Here is a 16546-nt window from a genome sequence, read left to right on the forward strand (position 1 = left end):
GGAGATCCAGTATTTGCAAATGGCAAAGCTTTTAAAACACCGCTGCTTAGAATCAAGTGCAATTACACTGTATTTAAATGAGTATTAAAGTATTTGTATTGCCAGTTTGCAAATGCAGCATCTTGAGAAGCCCGGATGGATTTTCATGTAATTATTGTCATTAACTCAAAGGAGCAAATGCTCAGCAGAGATCTGCTTAAAAAAAAAAAAAAAAAAAAAAAAAAAAAAGCCACAAAGGCAAGTGCATAAATGTATCATTAAATGGCACCTTCATGTTTAATTCCTCACTTGATCTTCTAAAATATACACCTCATAACTGCTGAGCACCTTGGTGACATAGCACAAGTCTCCTATCTGCATACCATTAGCATCAGGGAGGCTATATTTGGGGTCACCTGAAAAGTTTCTCTTAGGAAGGTGACATTGAGAACTTTTCTTTCCCTAAAGCCTATTTGTCTGCTTTTCATACTAAGATATCCTTGCCTGCCTTTTTCTACAAGTACTATGCACAAAAACTTTGTGCTCCACATTCTCACTCTCACGACTGATATTCTCTAGAATAATTAGAAATCACACGTATTGTGTGTTCCACACCAAATTAAAATTACCTGTAGTATAAAACCATAGAATCCCAGAATGATTTGGCTTGAAAGGGACCTTAAAGATCATCTATTCCAATGTCCTGCCAGGTTGGATGGGGCTTGGAGCAACCTGGTCTAGTGGAAAGTGTCCCTGGAACTGGATGATCCTTAAAGATCCCTTCCAACGCAAACCATTCTGTGATTCTGTGATTTGATGATTCACCTCTCTTTTAGAGATTACCAGTATTTTCTCAAGACAAAATTAATTATTTGTTCTTGACAAGTAATGATGAGTTTAGAAAATAGTCAGATCAAGGAGCTCTTTCACCATACTCTCTCAGACGCCTTCATTCATATTCTCAGTGCTTGCCCCATCACCATGTAAGGAACATTTTTCTCTCTTTATTGCCACAAGCAGGTCCTTGTTCCACCAGGATGTACTACCTGCTCTCAAACTGATACATGAACTCAATTTCAACTGCTACAAGAATAATTTCAAACTCAGAAATGTCAGTGTCTAGCACAGGGCTTTGCTTTATAAACATTCCTTTGTTAATGAAATTGGAAAAGTTCAGAGGAGGAATTTTCCATGAGTAATTCCTCATGTAAGCACTACTTAAAAGTCCCTTCTCTCAAATTTGCTTTGACAGCTGCTTGGGAAATAATAATAATAATAATAGTAATAATAATAGTAATAATAATAATAATAATGATAATAAATCTTAGCCTTATTTTTATATCAACATAGTGGACATCTGCAGGTTCAAGCACTGGAATCAAAATTTCTGTATCTTCATCCAACATGGTGCTCTCTGCTACTTTGTGGCTGGAGTGCACCCACCCAGATAGGGGACAAGAGTCAGGCTGGGGGGTTGACTTCTGATGACCACGACTTTCAGAGGACAACAAGGGAACACTGATGCCATTAGCCAAAGGGAAACATCCCTTTGAGGCATTTGAGTATTTTCCAGACCTTGTAAGTCTTTTTCTTTCCCCACTCCTGTCCATAAGCTGTTTCCACCTACTTAGAGACAGATTGCCATGTCGGGGGAAGGGGGCTAGATCTTCACAGTATGTTTCTACGGCACCCTGTGAAATGGTGATGGGATCTCCAGGGATTTCTGAAGTACAGATAATTAATCTGACAGACTAGTCTGTGGAGGGGCTGTCAATCAACAGCTAGCTATTCACATCCCCTCTGTCAGGCTCCCATCAGTCCATCAAGCTGTTGCCAGGGTTTCAGCAGCCAGAGCAGAGGGGAGAGGAAACAGCCAGGGCCAGGTGGTGCAGCCCGGGCCAGCTCACAGCACAGGCAAAAGAGGCAGTCCTCTGGGGCAGGTTATTGCTGCACGGGGGCTGGAGCAGACTGAGATTCAGTAACAAAAAATAGATATGGCCCTGCAGACTTTGCACCTTGGAACATTTCAGTATAAGATGACAACTCCAGGCTGCAGCTCCTGCCTGTACCTCCCATACTTCCCAGAGCTCTTCCACCACCAAGTGTTGCCAAGCTCTCCTGCTGTGGCTTTATCACTCTCCTGATATCCTGAGACAAACACTTACCCGGATTTAGAGGAGATTAGGGATTGATGGAGACAATCCTCTAATTTTAGACACATAGCCTGAAGACCATTGAGGACATACAGTGAGGAACCAGAGCTGTGAGTACCTACAGGTCTCCCTGCAGCCATGAACTGTCCCACTGGACTGTGTGTAAAATCCTCCATGAACCAAAAACCACATGAAGTGTGGGGAAAAAAAAGCAAAACGAAAAATAAATTAATGAAAAGTTGTTGCACAGACAACATGAGAAACAGTGGGTGAAGAAGGCTGAGGAACAGCCAGTGTGCAGTGCTGTCGCCATCAGAAAACCAGTGTGCTGACTGAAAACCAAGGAAGTTCGCTGGAATCAAAGTATCTCTTTGGATAGCGAAACATGAGCCATGCAAAAAAAGCAATGCTTGTTTCACTGCACTGCAGTGGTAACACAAAGGTTTTCCAAGAGATAAATATTCCTATCGTGACGAGTGATCTTTAAGGCTGCAGCTACATCCTCCCTTGAAAAAAAGAAAATGATGGAGTGCTGTTAGCACTGCCCTGTGCTGGCTCCTTTGATTTCAACACTATAAATATTTCCCTTGTCACTGGTACTGGCCACAACAAGAACTGGCTAAATAAAGGCCCTGTGAAAATCAAAAGAGCGGAAATAATAGGGAGTAGAGTTGGGTTTTGCAATGCACCTGGGACACATGGATCTTTAAGGTCCAGCTCCTAGGAAGAATGACCTGTTTAAAATCACACACTAATGTTACCCATCACTTCCTGGTCTTGAACTAGCAAAGACCAGACAAGAAGGGAAAAATAAATCTCGCTAGGCTTTGACTAGACATTGTCCTGGGATGATCTATTCAAAGCTTTATTATAGAATCATAGAATGGTTTGTGTTGGAAGGGACCTTAGAGCTCATCTTGTTCCAGCCCCCTGCCACGGGCAGGGACACCTTCCACTATTCCAGGTTGCTCCAAGCCCCATCCAATCTGGCCTTGAACACTTCCAGGGATGGAGCATCCAAAGTCTTCCACCACTCCTCCCAGTAAGAAAGAGGACATGTGAGGGGAAAAAAGCAAAAGCATCACTGATATTTCTTTCTTATATAAAGAAAGCTGGTGGAGTTTTTTTGAAGAACTTATTTTCTATTTTCTACTTTTATTATGTCTAGTCTGAATAACTGTCTGATGACAGACAGTCTATTAAAGTGTAGGAGAGCAAGATAAGAAAAAATAGAGTAACTGAAAGAGGAACTTTTGTTAACTGTTTATATAACATCAGTGCTTAAACTTTGGTCTTCAGAAAACCTATCTTAAGATTTAAATACTGGCACTTGAATTGATTCACACACTCTCTGTGAAACAACTCAAAGATTGTTCACTAAAAGTCTCAGCAAGAACAAACAGTGAAATACTAGAACTGAAAATGTAAAAGCCTTTTGCCAAGGTTGTGTTCATCAAAAGGATGCACAACAAGAATTTAGAAAACTTGTAAAAGAAGACAATTGCTGAAAAAAAAATTAAACACTCCTTCCCCTACAGGTCATAAATCATACAGAAGAGAGAAGCCAAGCTGCATCCCTTAGTATCATATCCCTTTATAAGATAGAAAAGAGTGTAAAGATTTCCATAAATAGCCATTTTCTGCATTAAAAGCTGCCTGTGGAGAATGTTTCTATCCTGGATTCCAAAGAAAACAAGGACTTACATGATCCAAGCTATGTGTGTATCGTCTCATCTCTTTGTGTCCCCCTGAGAACTTTTGAACCTGTTTCAACAAAATTTGTTAGAATCGTACATGTTTCATGAAAATTTACAGCCTGGGGGAAGACAGGGACTTGATTAGTTGCACCAGACAGAGTAAGGGAGGCTCCAGTTACCCTTTATCAGAGAGAGGAGAATCTGTGCTGGGCAGAGACATTATTCATATCACAACTACGGGAAAATCTTAAGCTGGCACCCTTGTTTAACCAGAAAGCTCAAGACTAAGATACACATCTACAATAAACATGGTTTCATTATTTGGCTGCTCATGGAACAGCTTGTTCTCACTAACATGTTTGGTTGAAGATATTAGCAAAGATGACACTTTTCCCATTAACACTGTAGTTTCCAGTAATCATTAGCTATTGATAGCAAAACAAAACTTTTTTGGGCTGGTGGCTCTTCTACACCATGTGTGCAAGCAAACTCCTTACACCAGCATGTCTCTGTTTTGTTGTGTTGAAATGTAGTGAGCGTGTGGGTCAGCAACAATTCAGAGCTCCTCTGAGTGCAGTCGGGGCATCTTGTACGCAAGGAGAGTCATCAAGGTCTCTGTCTTAGTGTTCACACTGAAAGATCTTTTAAAATCCCAGCAGAAAGGACCTACTTTCTGCTCACCACTTGGGGTGGGACCTGCCACACCATCACTGTGGTTCCTGCAAGTCAGTCCTTAACACCATGGACCCTTGGGACTACTCTAAGCTCTTTTACACCCAGAAAAGTTGTTGTATGTTACCCTGTATATACATTCACCTTTTGTTTACTGATTTTCTGTAAAGCCTTTGACACTGTCCCCCACAACATCCTTCTCTCTAAATTGAGATGCATTCAATGGGTGAACTGTTAGATGGGTAAGAAAGGGGTTGGATGGTCACATCCAGAGGGTTGTGGTCAGTGACTCAGAGCCCTGATGGACATCAGTGACCAGCAGTCCCTATTGGGACCAGTGTCCTTTAATATCTTCATTAATGACATAAACAGAGGGACTAAGGGCACTTTCAGCAGGTGACACCAAGATGAGGGTGAAGGTGACGCCCCTGAAGGACAGGGCCATCCAGAGGGGCCTGGACAAGCCCACGGGAATCTCACACAGTTTAACAAGACCAAGTGCTGGTGCTGCACCTGGGTCAGGACAACCCCCAGGATCAATCCAGGATGGGGATGAATAGATGGAGCAGCCCTGGGGAGAAGGACCACATGCCCTGGGCTGATCCTACAGCATGGGCAGCAGGGGAAGGGGGGATCCTGCCCCTCTGCCCCATCAGCTGAGACCCTCTTGCAGAGCTGCCTCCAGCCCTGGGGGCCCAGCACAGGAAGGACATGGAATTGCTGGAGTGAGTCCAGAGCAGGGACACCAGGGTAATTATAGGGATGGAGCACCTCTCCTACAAGGAAAGACTGAGAAAAGTGGGGGTGTTCAGGCCAGAAAAGAAAATACTTCAGGGTGACCTAATTGTGGCCTACCAGTACCTGAAGGAAGTTAGAAGGAAGATGGAAAGAGACTATTTACAAGGGCCTGGAGGTAATGGCTTCCCACTGGCAGAGGGCAGGGTTAGATGGGATATTGGGAAGAAATTCTTTACTCTGAGGTTGGTGAGGCCACAGTACAGGTTGCCCAGAGAAGCTCTGGCTGCCCCATCCCTGGAAGTGTTCAAGGCCAGTTTGGACTGGAGGCCAAAGGCCTGGAGCAAACTGGTCTAGTGGAAGGTGTCCCTGCCCAAAACTGACAGGGCAGTTGGAGCTGAATGATCTTTAAAGACCCCTTCCAACCCAAACCCTCCATGATTCTATGGTCACTCTTGCTCTGCGCCTCTCCAGTCTGAAACAGATTCTTGTATCTACCTCTTTTATTTAGGAAGACGTGACCAGGAGCCATTCCCGCTTCCCAACACGCTGCAGGCTGGAGTAGACAGGCTCGACTCTGCAAGAGGAGACAATCACTCTACATTCCCCTGGTGAGTTCGGGCTCCCCGAGTGTGTGTGTGGGGTGCTCTTGAAAGCATCATGAAAGACCATGAAAGTCTCTCATCTGGGTATGCTGTTCACCTCTTTACGAGGCCAGGCTCTTTCATTCAGGCCAGAAACTCTCGTTAATATCCAGAGAAGGCACTTTCTTCCCAGCTGCCTTTCGAAGTAGTTGCTCAACTGCACAGGGGAAGCACAACCAACCATGCAGCTGTATTGGAGGGCAGACAATGCACCAGGTGGAAGATCTTTGCAGCACTATGAACACATCCAGGCTATAGTAAGGCACTCAGTACACTCTGTAGTTCAGACACCCCCAAGGATCGCTTTCTGGAGCAACTGCTTCTCCAAATGAAAATCTATTTAGTTCATTACAGGTTATATGTGAAGATGGGGTGGCACAAGAGCTACACTGTAAGTAAAAAGGCACCACTTCCTCACTAAGATTGGTACTTGGGGAAGGGAGGGTTGTGCATACCCACTGCCTGTGCCAGCAGAGCTTCTGGTTGGGACTCTCTCTCCTCACAGAATAGTTTGGGTTGGAAAAGCGCTTAAAGACCATCTAGTTCCACCCCTCTGCCATGGGCAGGGACACTTTCCACTAGCCCAGGTTGCTCCAAGCCCTGTCCAACCTGGCCTTGGACACGTCCAGGGATGGAGCAGCCACAGCTTCTCTGGGCAACCTGTGCCAGGGCCTCACCACACTCACAGTCAAGAATTCCTTCCCAACACCTGATCTAACTCTGCCCTCTGACAGTGGGAAACCATTCCCTCTTGTCCCGTCCTTCCAAGCCAAAGCCCAAAGTCCCACTACAGCTCTCCTGGAGCACCTTGGAAGTGGCTCAAGTGCACATTAATGGGTCATGCTGAGCTTCTCTTGACACGGTTTAATCTCTAAAAGGTTAAACAGGGCATGGGCATTGAGTCTATTCCCTTCAGCTCAGATTCCATGAACAGTCTAATCCACAGTCTTTCACGAGAAATGGCTTCACCTTGTACAGTCAGTCCCTAAGGGACTCCAAATGACCCCACTTAGTGAGCCCTGGCAGTGCAAGATCCCAGTTTGTGGATAGTAATGGTTACACCTGATTTCTGAGGTTTTTTTAGGAAAATCAATGCCTAATGAAGGTACTCCAAGTGTTATATAAATACTCCAAGTGAATATAAATAGTATAACACTGTAACCCATGCCCCTCCATTTCTGTCAAATAACAAATTATCAAGTCAATAACAGTCAAGAAGGTTCTACTTAAATTACAAACTCCAAATACTGTCTTACTTTGAGCTAGTTGATATTAACTAAAAATCACATTAAAAATTTCTCATATTTTGGAAATACACATCATCTGCCTTTGCATGATGGCAGCCAAGGAAATTTTGTTCAGATTTTCCAAGGTGATTCACTCTCTGGCTTCTAACAAACACAGTTAATGCCAGGTGCCAAAAATTTCTTCAGCGAGATTTTTGAGCTGGAATAAAAGTTCCAGTCCCAAGAGTAACTTCAATAATTGTTCATGCTACTGCATTTCTATTTTGGTTCTTCATAAGAACACCTCACAAGAAACAGATCCTTTAGCCGATATCTTCAGCACATTTTCAAACTCTTAGGGGAAATGTCAGTCATGCGGTTTTGATTTTGAAGGTCATCTAGGGACGTGAACTTTACAGTTGTTGAAGATGTGCTGCTTTTTCCTATTTTTTCCTTCCAACTCTGCAACACAGAGGCAACATTTGCAGTGTTTTTAATGTCTTTTCAACCATTCTTAACTGCCCTTTCTGAAGGTAATTCGACCAAAGGTCCTGATTTTTGGAATATGTTAGCTATCTTCCTCCTGAAACTGATTTGCAGATTGAAAATCCAAACAGTGAGGTGCATAAAAACATCCAGTGCCTTTTGTATCACTGAGGGTCCTGAAGGGCAAAATCCTCTAACTGTGGCAACAAAGTAGGAACAACCAAAGCAGGTGAACTATGGTCAGCAGGTGAACACAGGTTACCTCACTCTAGAGAGAGGAGCAGCTTTGCCATTACACTTCCCAGCAAATACAGGAGCACTGCAGAGCTCTGTGGGCCTTCTTTACAGATTCCATGCCATGTGCACTTGGCTTATTAATTAAAACATATTCTTTACTGTTTTCAATACATTACATTGAATGTGTCTAATGAATATCCAGCTGCACTCTTCTTTCTTTACACATAATAATTTAGAATCATAAATTGCACTCGTTCCAACCCAGGAACATTTTGCCCATTATATGGCTGCTGGTGATAATGTATCAGACAGCAATAATGATGCTTGATTTTCATAAGCTGCACTAAATGGGAAGTGCTCAGAGCTACATGTTTTGATTAGCAGACTAAGCAAACCATGACATGAGAATCCTTATTTACATGGAATACTAAGGATTCTTTCACAAAGTGATTTATTTAGACAGAGGGACAATTTCAGTGTACCTGACATGCCTTAACTGAACTCTAGATCATCTCAAGGTGGACATCTCTGACACACAAACGACTAGATTGATTGTCCAATCTAAGCTGGATACGCAAAATCATATGCTAGAATTCATTCTGTGGGATATTTACCAAGAATAGCAAAGGCTGTTCTCATGCTGTATGTGTGGAAGTTGAAGCAAATGCAGAGTATACTCTGGAGAGGCCTATATAGATTGAAAAGGTATTTTGTTCCAGATGTACAATTCTATGCTCTCCATTCCTTTTCCATCACTCTTCCATCATTCTCCACAGCAGTCTGGTCTCCCTCCTGCCTTCCCTTCACTGCACAGCTACACTTCTGTCATTTCACAAGCTCAATCCCTTCCTAGCACACCACAAAAAAAAAAAAAAAGCAAACAAACCCATATATATGTTCACTCGTGTGCTCTGCGTTGTTCCTTCAGCTCCACCTATTGACGTCCCGAAAAATGAGTGCTTGGGGCAGCAAGTCCCATCCATCTGTCCTGAGCACACTGCACAGCCTTGTACATGCACACAGGTGACCCCACGCCCCTCACAGGACTGTGGTTTAGCAGTCTGAGGGACATGACTGACCTCTGCGGGTTCAGGACAGCTGATCTGACAAAGCTGCACTCTACCATGTTTAACTGGAAATTGTTCTTTGGGCTGTGACAGGAAGCTGTGCCTGAGTTGAGAAAAACTGAATACAAGCCAACCGAAAGGAAGAATAATTATCATTGCCATCATTACCAGACCATTTGTTTTCAAGGATATCCAAAAGCCTATTAAGTAACTGGAGGCAATCAGGATAAACAGCAAAGTGAAGAAATGAAGATGAAAGAGCGAGTAGCCACATGAAATCTGAGCTCCTATTTGGCTCCAGCTCACTCCTAGTGTTTGACCTTGATTACAAAGTACTTTTTCACTTTATGTCTCTCCTGGCATCTTTCACCAGTAGCTTTTCTACGCTCCTATTTAAAGGGGTGTGTCAGATAATCCCCAGCTTACCTGGAATGGCATGCCCACAAATAACTGGTGGCAAATAAGGTCACAGTGGAGAGAGGTTCAACTTCCAGCAAAGTTACACCACTCCAGTTCCTGCTGGGGAAATCACCTACAGCTCCGTGGTCAGACGGAGCTGGTGGTGGAATGGGGGATTTCAGGGAGTTGCTTTGAAACCCTGAAATGGTTCATACTTCTAAATAACTTCTTGATTCCCCCAGCTGGAAGGAAATTGTCAAGTTTTAAATGTCATTTTGAACCAAAGACCAGGAAACTTTTCTCCAGCAACGTATTTGGTTTAAGGTTGGCTTGGTAAGTGGCCAAAACTACTGGATATGCCTCTAAAAGCATTACTGGAGATGACTCTGAGTGCTGATTGTATTCAAAGACACAGCTCTGCAGGTCTCCACATATCATCTGAACCTTCCCAGCCTAAAAATTGATGCTGATAGCCACAGAAAAATGGGCTTTTACATCATCTCTGGTAGAAATATCTTGACAACGGACTCTTCATATCTTGGCACTTCTAGTTCCAGCAACCAGAGATGGAAGGGGAGGGGGAGGTTAGAAGTATTTTATTTCCACGGCTGTAATGAAAGGTTTTGGTCGGAGACATCCAACACAGAGACTGAGCAACACATCCATCATGGGGAATGAAGGGCAACATTACAGCTTTTATCTTCTCTCCTACAAAGTAACTTGGAAAACCTTTCTGGAGATAACCTATCCCCTGGAATGTTTACAACATTGCTTCTGCTCTGCCCTACCTAAAGGAGGGAAAGAGGTGGGCAAATCCATCCCCATGTAACTCAGCTGGGCTGAGAGGAGTTAGCACAGGGAATAAACATGGCTTGCAGCTTGCTGTTCTCTGATATGAGTTATGAGAACTGAAAGGATATGATCTGGGTCAAGGTTTTGCAACAGCAAGGGCAAAAATTGCATATAGGCATCTCAGGAACAAGAGACAGAGTTGAGATAGAAAGTCTTGTAGTGGAAACCCCAGAGAACTGAATTTGCAGCTCCTCCTGCTGCCACAAAAATTGTCTACTGTTCCTATGAGGGCCTGACATCTCCTGGGAGGAAATATAATCACAGTCACCCCAGTCTCTCCCAAGCAGCAGTGCCAGCAGCCAGGGAGTCTGGCCAAAACCAAAGAGACAGGTACGAATACCACACAGCAATCTGACCAATTGTTATCATGCCCACGGAGCACGCTGTTTCCAGCTGTCTATTTTCTTTATATCTGGGGCCCTGTGGTGCCTGTAGCTTGGAACTGTTGTGTCTCTGATCACTACTTCCCTGCTTTGAATTGCTCTGTAGGCATGTAGCTGCAGGAGCCTGGCTTTATGTCGAGCTGCTGCAGTCAATAGAGACAAGTCCCCACCCCGGGCCCTTGGACAAAGACTTTTTCCTCACTCTTGAAGTTTTGTTTTGTTTTGTTTTTTTTTTTTGAACTAGCATAAAAGCAGTTCCAACCAAAAGGCTGGTGTGGGTGGGATAAGAAACAGGAGATGCCCATTCTAATGGATGGAGCATAGGCTAAGGTCACAAAAGACTTCTGTCTAGGAGAGATATCTCAGGATGGAGCAGCACCCCTACACCCTGCACTCAGGCTAAAAGAACCATGGAATCATGGAAAGGTTTGGGTTGAAAGCTTAACCACCCATTTCCATGCCACTGCCATGGGAAGGGACATGTCCCACTGGACCAGATTGCTCCAAGATCCATCCAACATGGCTTTGAATCCTTCCAGAGATGGCGCATCTACCGCTTCTCTGGACAATCTGTGCCAGGGCCTCACCACCCTCACAGCCAACAGTTCCCTCCCAATATCCCATCTAACCCCGCCCTTTGTCAGTGTGAAGCCATTCCCCATTGTCCTGTCCCTCCAAGTCGTTGTCCAAAGTCCCTCTCCAGCCCTTCTGTAGCCCTTTTAAGTACTTGAAGGTCTCAATAAACTCACCCTAGAGCCATCTCTTCTCCAGGCTGAACAACCAGATATGGTTGTGGCTGCATGGACAGCCTGCCAAGGCAATGACCTGAAATCAAAAACACCAGATAAGACTCGTCATTTTAGATGGGTACAGGGACCCTGGGCATTCTGCAAGGCGAAAAGCACAGAGGCCATGTGGCTGGTCCAAGTCCAAAACAAACTGCCTCCTTATACATCAGTCATGAGGCTCCTGACTTGTTCCACAGCACCACACTATTTCTGCCTTGTTTCACACACGTTTAGGCAACCAGAGCATAATCCTTACAGCTGCATATTTGCACTGTAAATTTACTGGCTGGTTCATTACCTGCTCCTTGCACACACACATACACACACACACACATGTGCATATAATCAATCATGCACAAGTCCATGCCAAGGCTGCAAAACCAATTCAGAAACTGCTTAAAATTAAGATAGAAAATGTTGTCCTCGACCATCATGTTTCTGCAGGATGAGAGACTAGGGTCAGGTATAACACAAGGGCAGAAATGGTTTAGATTCTCATGTAGAAACGAGCCATGAGGGTTTGGGGGGTTTTTTGGGCATCAGGGAAGCACAGGCTATATCCCTGGAAGCTGCTTCGAGAAAGTCGTGCAAAACAACCCATCATCCTCCAATCCTTATTATTCCCCTTCCCCCATCACCTCCAAGTTATTATCTGTTTACCACATTTTTAAACTGTAACAAAGAAAACAGAATAAAATCAATAGCCCTCTTTACAGCTAGGAGGACAGAAATATTCAGCTCCCCGGTGGGAAAACTGGTTCTTTCTTTCTTCCTTTCTTTCTAATTTTAAACTTCACTTAAGGTTCAGTGATTGAACAAAAGCAGACACAAAATATTGCAGTTATCTGACGTACAGAAGTGTAACATGAAGTCTGCTCATTATGGATAATATTTATGGCAGATCATAACGTTAAATTACAACTCAGCCGCCTCAGCCAGAAATTTGTAACACCACACATGTGCTTCTAATTAAGGGCTTTTGAAGTTGCCCTGGATATTTATTTTCAAGGGATTTAGTGCACAGAACGATTAAAGTTTGGTCTTGTTAGGAGTTCAGCAATCAAAAAAAAAATTAAGAGAGATTGAAAATGGACCTCAAACTAATATATACATTCGTTTTTGCATGAGTGTATACGTGTACATCTGTTTATCTATATCCATAAAAAAATAAAAATGTGTGTGTTAACATAGATAAAATAATATATTAAAAAGAGGGAGACAAAGGGCCCTTTGTTTCAAATGTGGTCTGAGTCCAAAATTTGTGACCGTAATTTTGTTTATAGGAAATCCTTTATAATGCTAGTTTAGTGTTTCCATATGGAATTCTCATAGGACTCTTTTCTCCCTCCCCCTCTCCATCTCCCTTTTTTATTTGGATAAGGCAGGAGAAAAGTGAATGTACATTCCAAAGATGCATAGTCATTCCGGATCAAATTCAATGGATTCTGGCAAGAGTTGAAAAACACAGATGCAGTGTTTTAGGTCTCCTGCTGTGCAGCCTCCAGCCATGAGTGTCTGGTTGAGGCACTTTGTAAAATCATGAAAACCCTATTAAATTCATGAAATATGATACACTGCGTTTTCTTGCTAACTTTCCATTGAACTGTCCATGAAGATGGAATTTGGCTGGCTTGCTTATGGTGTTCACATACACACACACACACTCTCTCTCAGGGGTCCCTGTATGCACACCAACAGACACAACCAGGAGCTGCTGCAATCATTCAGAAGGCTCTTTTCCCGCTCCTTCTGCAACTGAATCTTCCTCTCCAAACCAGCAGAGCCTGGATTAAAGCTCAGGAGTTCCCATCAAGTCTGCTCTACCTCTTGCACCACCCAGCTCACCCAACGACCTCCAGCAATTAAAGAGGTCCCGATGTTTAGGAGGAGGAAAAGTGAGCGTCCAGCACAGCTGCCCCTCTTCCAACTTAAAACAAAATCCCTTGCTAGGAAACTGCCCAGCTGAAAGCAGCCTGATATTCTTACTTCATTTCCTATTGGGTTTCACATAATAAAATCATCATATGTTTAGGATTGGGTTTCTGTTCTCCTCTTTTAAATGAAAAAGTGAGAGCAGTCCCCTGAGGAGAAAGGTCTTGCTGTTAAAATTGTCCTGGAGACACAGGCGGTTGCGGCCCCTTGCATGCCTGTCAGAGTGAGAAAAATATGTATTTTAGCAAAGCTGGCCTGCCCTCGCTTATTTATGTCTAGGCACCCACTTGGCTGAAAGTTGTAATAAGTTTAATGAAATGTGCATGCACCTGAGCTCGCTGTGCAACTGTGTGAGGTTTTCTTTACCTCTGCATAAGGCAGACGGAGCTCTCCCATAAAATACGCTGTACTTCCAATTGTGTCTTTTATTCCAGGATCTGTAGGTACTTTAGAAACACTGAAATTCACAAATGCTCAGGCCAGACGGGACATTTCAGCAATTCAGCCCATGTAATACTGACTGTAAATTTCATCCTGTAGCTGCTGTGTTGAGCGCAGCAATGTTGACTTCCAGTTTGGAGGTGAAGACTCCGAGAGGAGAGGGATCCACTGCCTTCCCTGGTAGTTTGCTCCAACAGCTAATCAGTCCTTCTGTTAAAAACATTACCAGCAATAAATAACCCATGAGGCTTAAGATAATATTGCTAATAGGAGGATTTAAGTTGTATGTCTGTGGTTATACTGTCCTCAGGAGTCTTAACTCCAACAGTTTTGAGCAAAAATTATGATAATGTTCCTCCTTTTCTGTCCATGGTCTCTATCTAGTTCTGCTCCACCACATCCACAGATAACTTTTAAGATTCTGTGTAGAAATGTATGGTGGTGATATCTGGTGATATCAATATTTCCCATTTCTGTTGTGTACATTTTCAATCAGTGGAGGCTTGATGTCTATTAATTAGGTTCATATCTTTTGACGAACAGTGCTATTGAAAGTAGTAAATCAATTCAAGACCAGAAGTTTCTTCATAAGACAAATATCCAGAAATTTTTCCATTCACTTTAAAATTCCAGATACCTTTGGAATGGAAATAAACGCCTGAATTTCAGGACCACAGTGCATGTTTGACACATTTACTGGCCTCATAAATGCCAAAAGAGAGACAATAGGCTGTCTGCGATTTCCCATTCAAAATAAGAAAGGCAAGGAAATGCCTGAAGTCCCTTAAGCACACACTTTTTTGGTATAAATAGTTTTGAACTGGAGCTTCTTTCAACGTTGCTGTTTCCATAAGCATTAGACAGGAATTCTCTTTGGTTACAATTAGATGATTTACCTTTTGAAGCTGCCTGTGTATCTCCACTGATTAAAAAGGAGGTCTAGGGTCTCTTATTTGGACTTCCATGTCTTTTTAGGCATTTATTTTGGGTAAGAATCCCTTTTGCTATTCCTTAGGAAAACACATTGAAATAAAGACATTTACCAAAGTCTTACCACAGCCATAATTGTCTAGGAACATAAACAAAAATGGATGTAACAGAGATAAGACTTTTTTGTTGATGAGGTTATAGGGTAGTATAATTCTGTATCATGTACCAGCTAAATTACTTTACATGTCTTTAAATGTCATCGATTTTATGATTCATAATACAATTCTATGTGGTCTTCCCATTTCCTTTAAAAATCTGAATCATACATCTGCAGATGCTAAAAGAACATTAATTAGCAAGGTTTGTGTTAACAGACATCTTGAGAGGATTAATGGGCAAAAATTAGATAACGAAGTGCATGCCATTTAGGCTTAAAGTGCTACTCCTGCTGTGTCATGTGAACATTTTACGTGGAAAAGCACCTGTATTCTCCATTGTGCAACAAAGTAATGGACTTAACAAGCTTTACTAATTCAATATATAAAAGTGGCACCTACAGGAAGCATGCATTTACTGCTCTCTGCATCATGGCAAGAAAGACTGTTCAAAAGGAACGAGCAGAAATGACCTGGGGATATTTTACTGGATATCCAATAAGAAAGATGAGGGACAAGAAAATCTGGAATACCCATGGCATTGTCCTAGACCCCCCGCTCCCATCCCAGCCCTTGTAGCACAGGGTGCACAACCCTTTTGACAGGGACTCACTTAAACCTATTGCTCTTCACTTATACAATAAAACGTACAAAAGGAAATAGAGCTGCTGGATGGAGTCCAAAGATGCTCCAAGGGCTGGAGCCCCTCTACTCTGGAGGCTGGGAGAGCTGGGGGTGTTCAGCCTGGACAACAAGAGGCTCCAGGGAGATGTGAGAGATTCTTAGAGTGCCTAAAGGGCTCCAGCAGAGCTGGAGAGGGACTTTGGAGAAGGGTCTGGAGGGACAGGACAGAGAGGTTGCAGATTCCCCATTCCCTGGAGGTGTTCAAGGCCAGGCTGGATTGGGTTCTTAGTAACCTGGTGGTGGTAGGTGGAAGGTGTCACCATCTATGGCAGGGGGGTGGAACAAGAAGATCTTTAAGATCCCTCCCAACCTGAAGCATTCTATGATTCTATGGCAAGGGAGAATAATTCCAAGCTGAAAGATGACATATTTACATTAGAGATTAGGAAGAAATTCTTAACTGTGAGGGTGGTGAGGCCCTGGCACAGGTTGCCCAGAGAAGCTGTGGCTGCCCCATCCCTGCCAAATGTCCAAGGCCAGATTGGACAGCGCTTGGAGCAACCTGGGATAGTGGAAGGTGTCCCTGCCCATGGCAGGGGGATAGGACTAGATGGTCTTTTAGGGTCTCTTCCAACACAAACCCTTTTAAAATAAACAGAAAGCCCAGAAAAAGAATGGCATTATATACTTCTGTAACTAAGCTCTCTCCTCATTTCTGTATGGTTTGAACTTGGATCAAAGTCTCTTTCTGAATCCACAAATACCTCTGAAAAGAGGATGTCTTGGTTCTGCATTCATACAGTGTATTACAGTGCATCCAGCTCCATGGTCAACACAGAAGTTTCTACCACCACACAAATAACACTACCTGGTGGAACACTTCTCATTAGGATTGGCAGCAATAGCCAATGGCTCCATAAATTCTCACTTCTGATAACCCCAGCTATTTGTCACTTCAAATCCCATTTAGGGGGGTTTTGGATCACAATGGCTCTTCTCCCTCCCCAACAGCAATAGGACTGTTAAAAAGAAACCTCGTGCTCGTTGCTTAAATGTAATGAAATTGTATTGTCCAGCACACAAGGCACCACATCCAGAAGCCTTCCCTTCTGCCCGAGGCAAAATTCCAATAAGACAATTCAAAAC

General features: G+C 43.2%; 1 protein-coding gene across 1 annotated transcript in view; it reads left to right on the forward strand.

Moving 5' to 3' along the window:
• LOC126647375 (urea transporter 2-like) overlaps positions 1 to 16546 on the forward strand; it is a 119782-nt gene that overhangs the window by 72961 nt on the left and 30275 nt on the right. Inside the window, exon 2 of the mRNA XM_050329554.1 lies at positions 5752 to 5847. The gene's annotated coding sequence lies outside the window, so the exon portion shown is untranslated. The remainder of the gene's footprint in view (positions 1 to 5751; positions 5848 to 16546) is intronic.

This window comes from Myiozetetes cayanensis, unplaced genomic scaffold (genome assembly GCF_022539395.1).
Source record: "Myiozetetes cayanensis isolate MyiCay16 unplaced genomic scaffold, myiCay2020 scf4, whole genome shotgun sequence".
In the NCBI taxonomy this organism is placed as follows: Eukaryota; Metazoa; Chordata; class Aves; order Passeriformes; family Tyrannidae; genus Myiozetetes; species Myiozetetes cayanensis.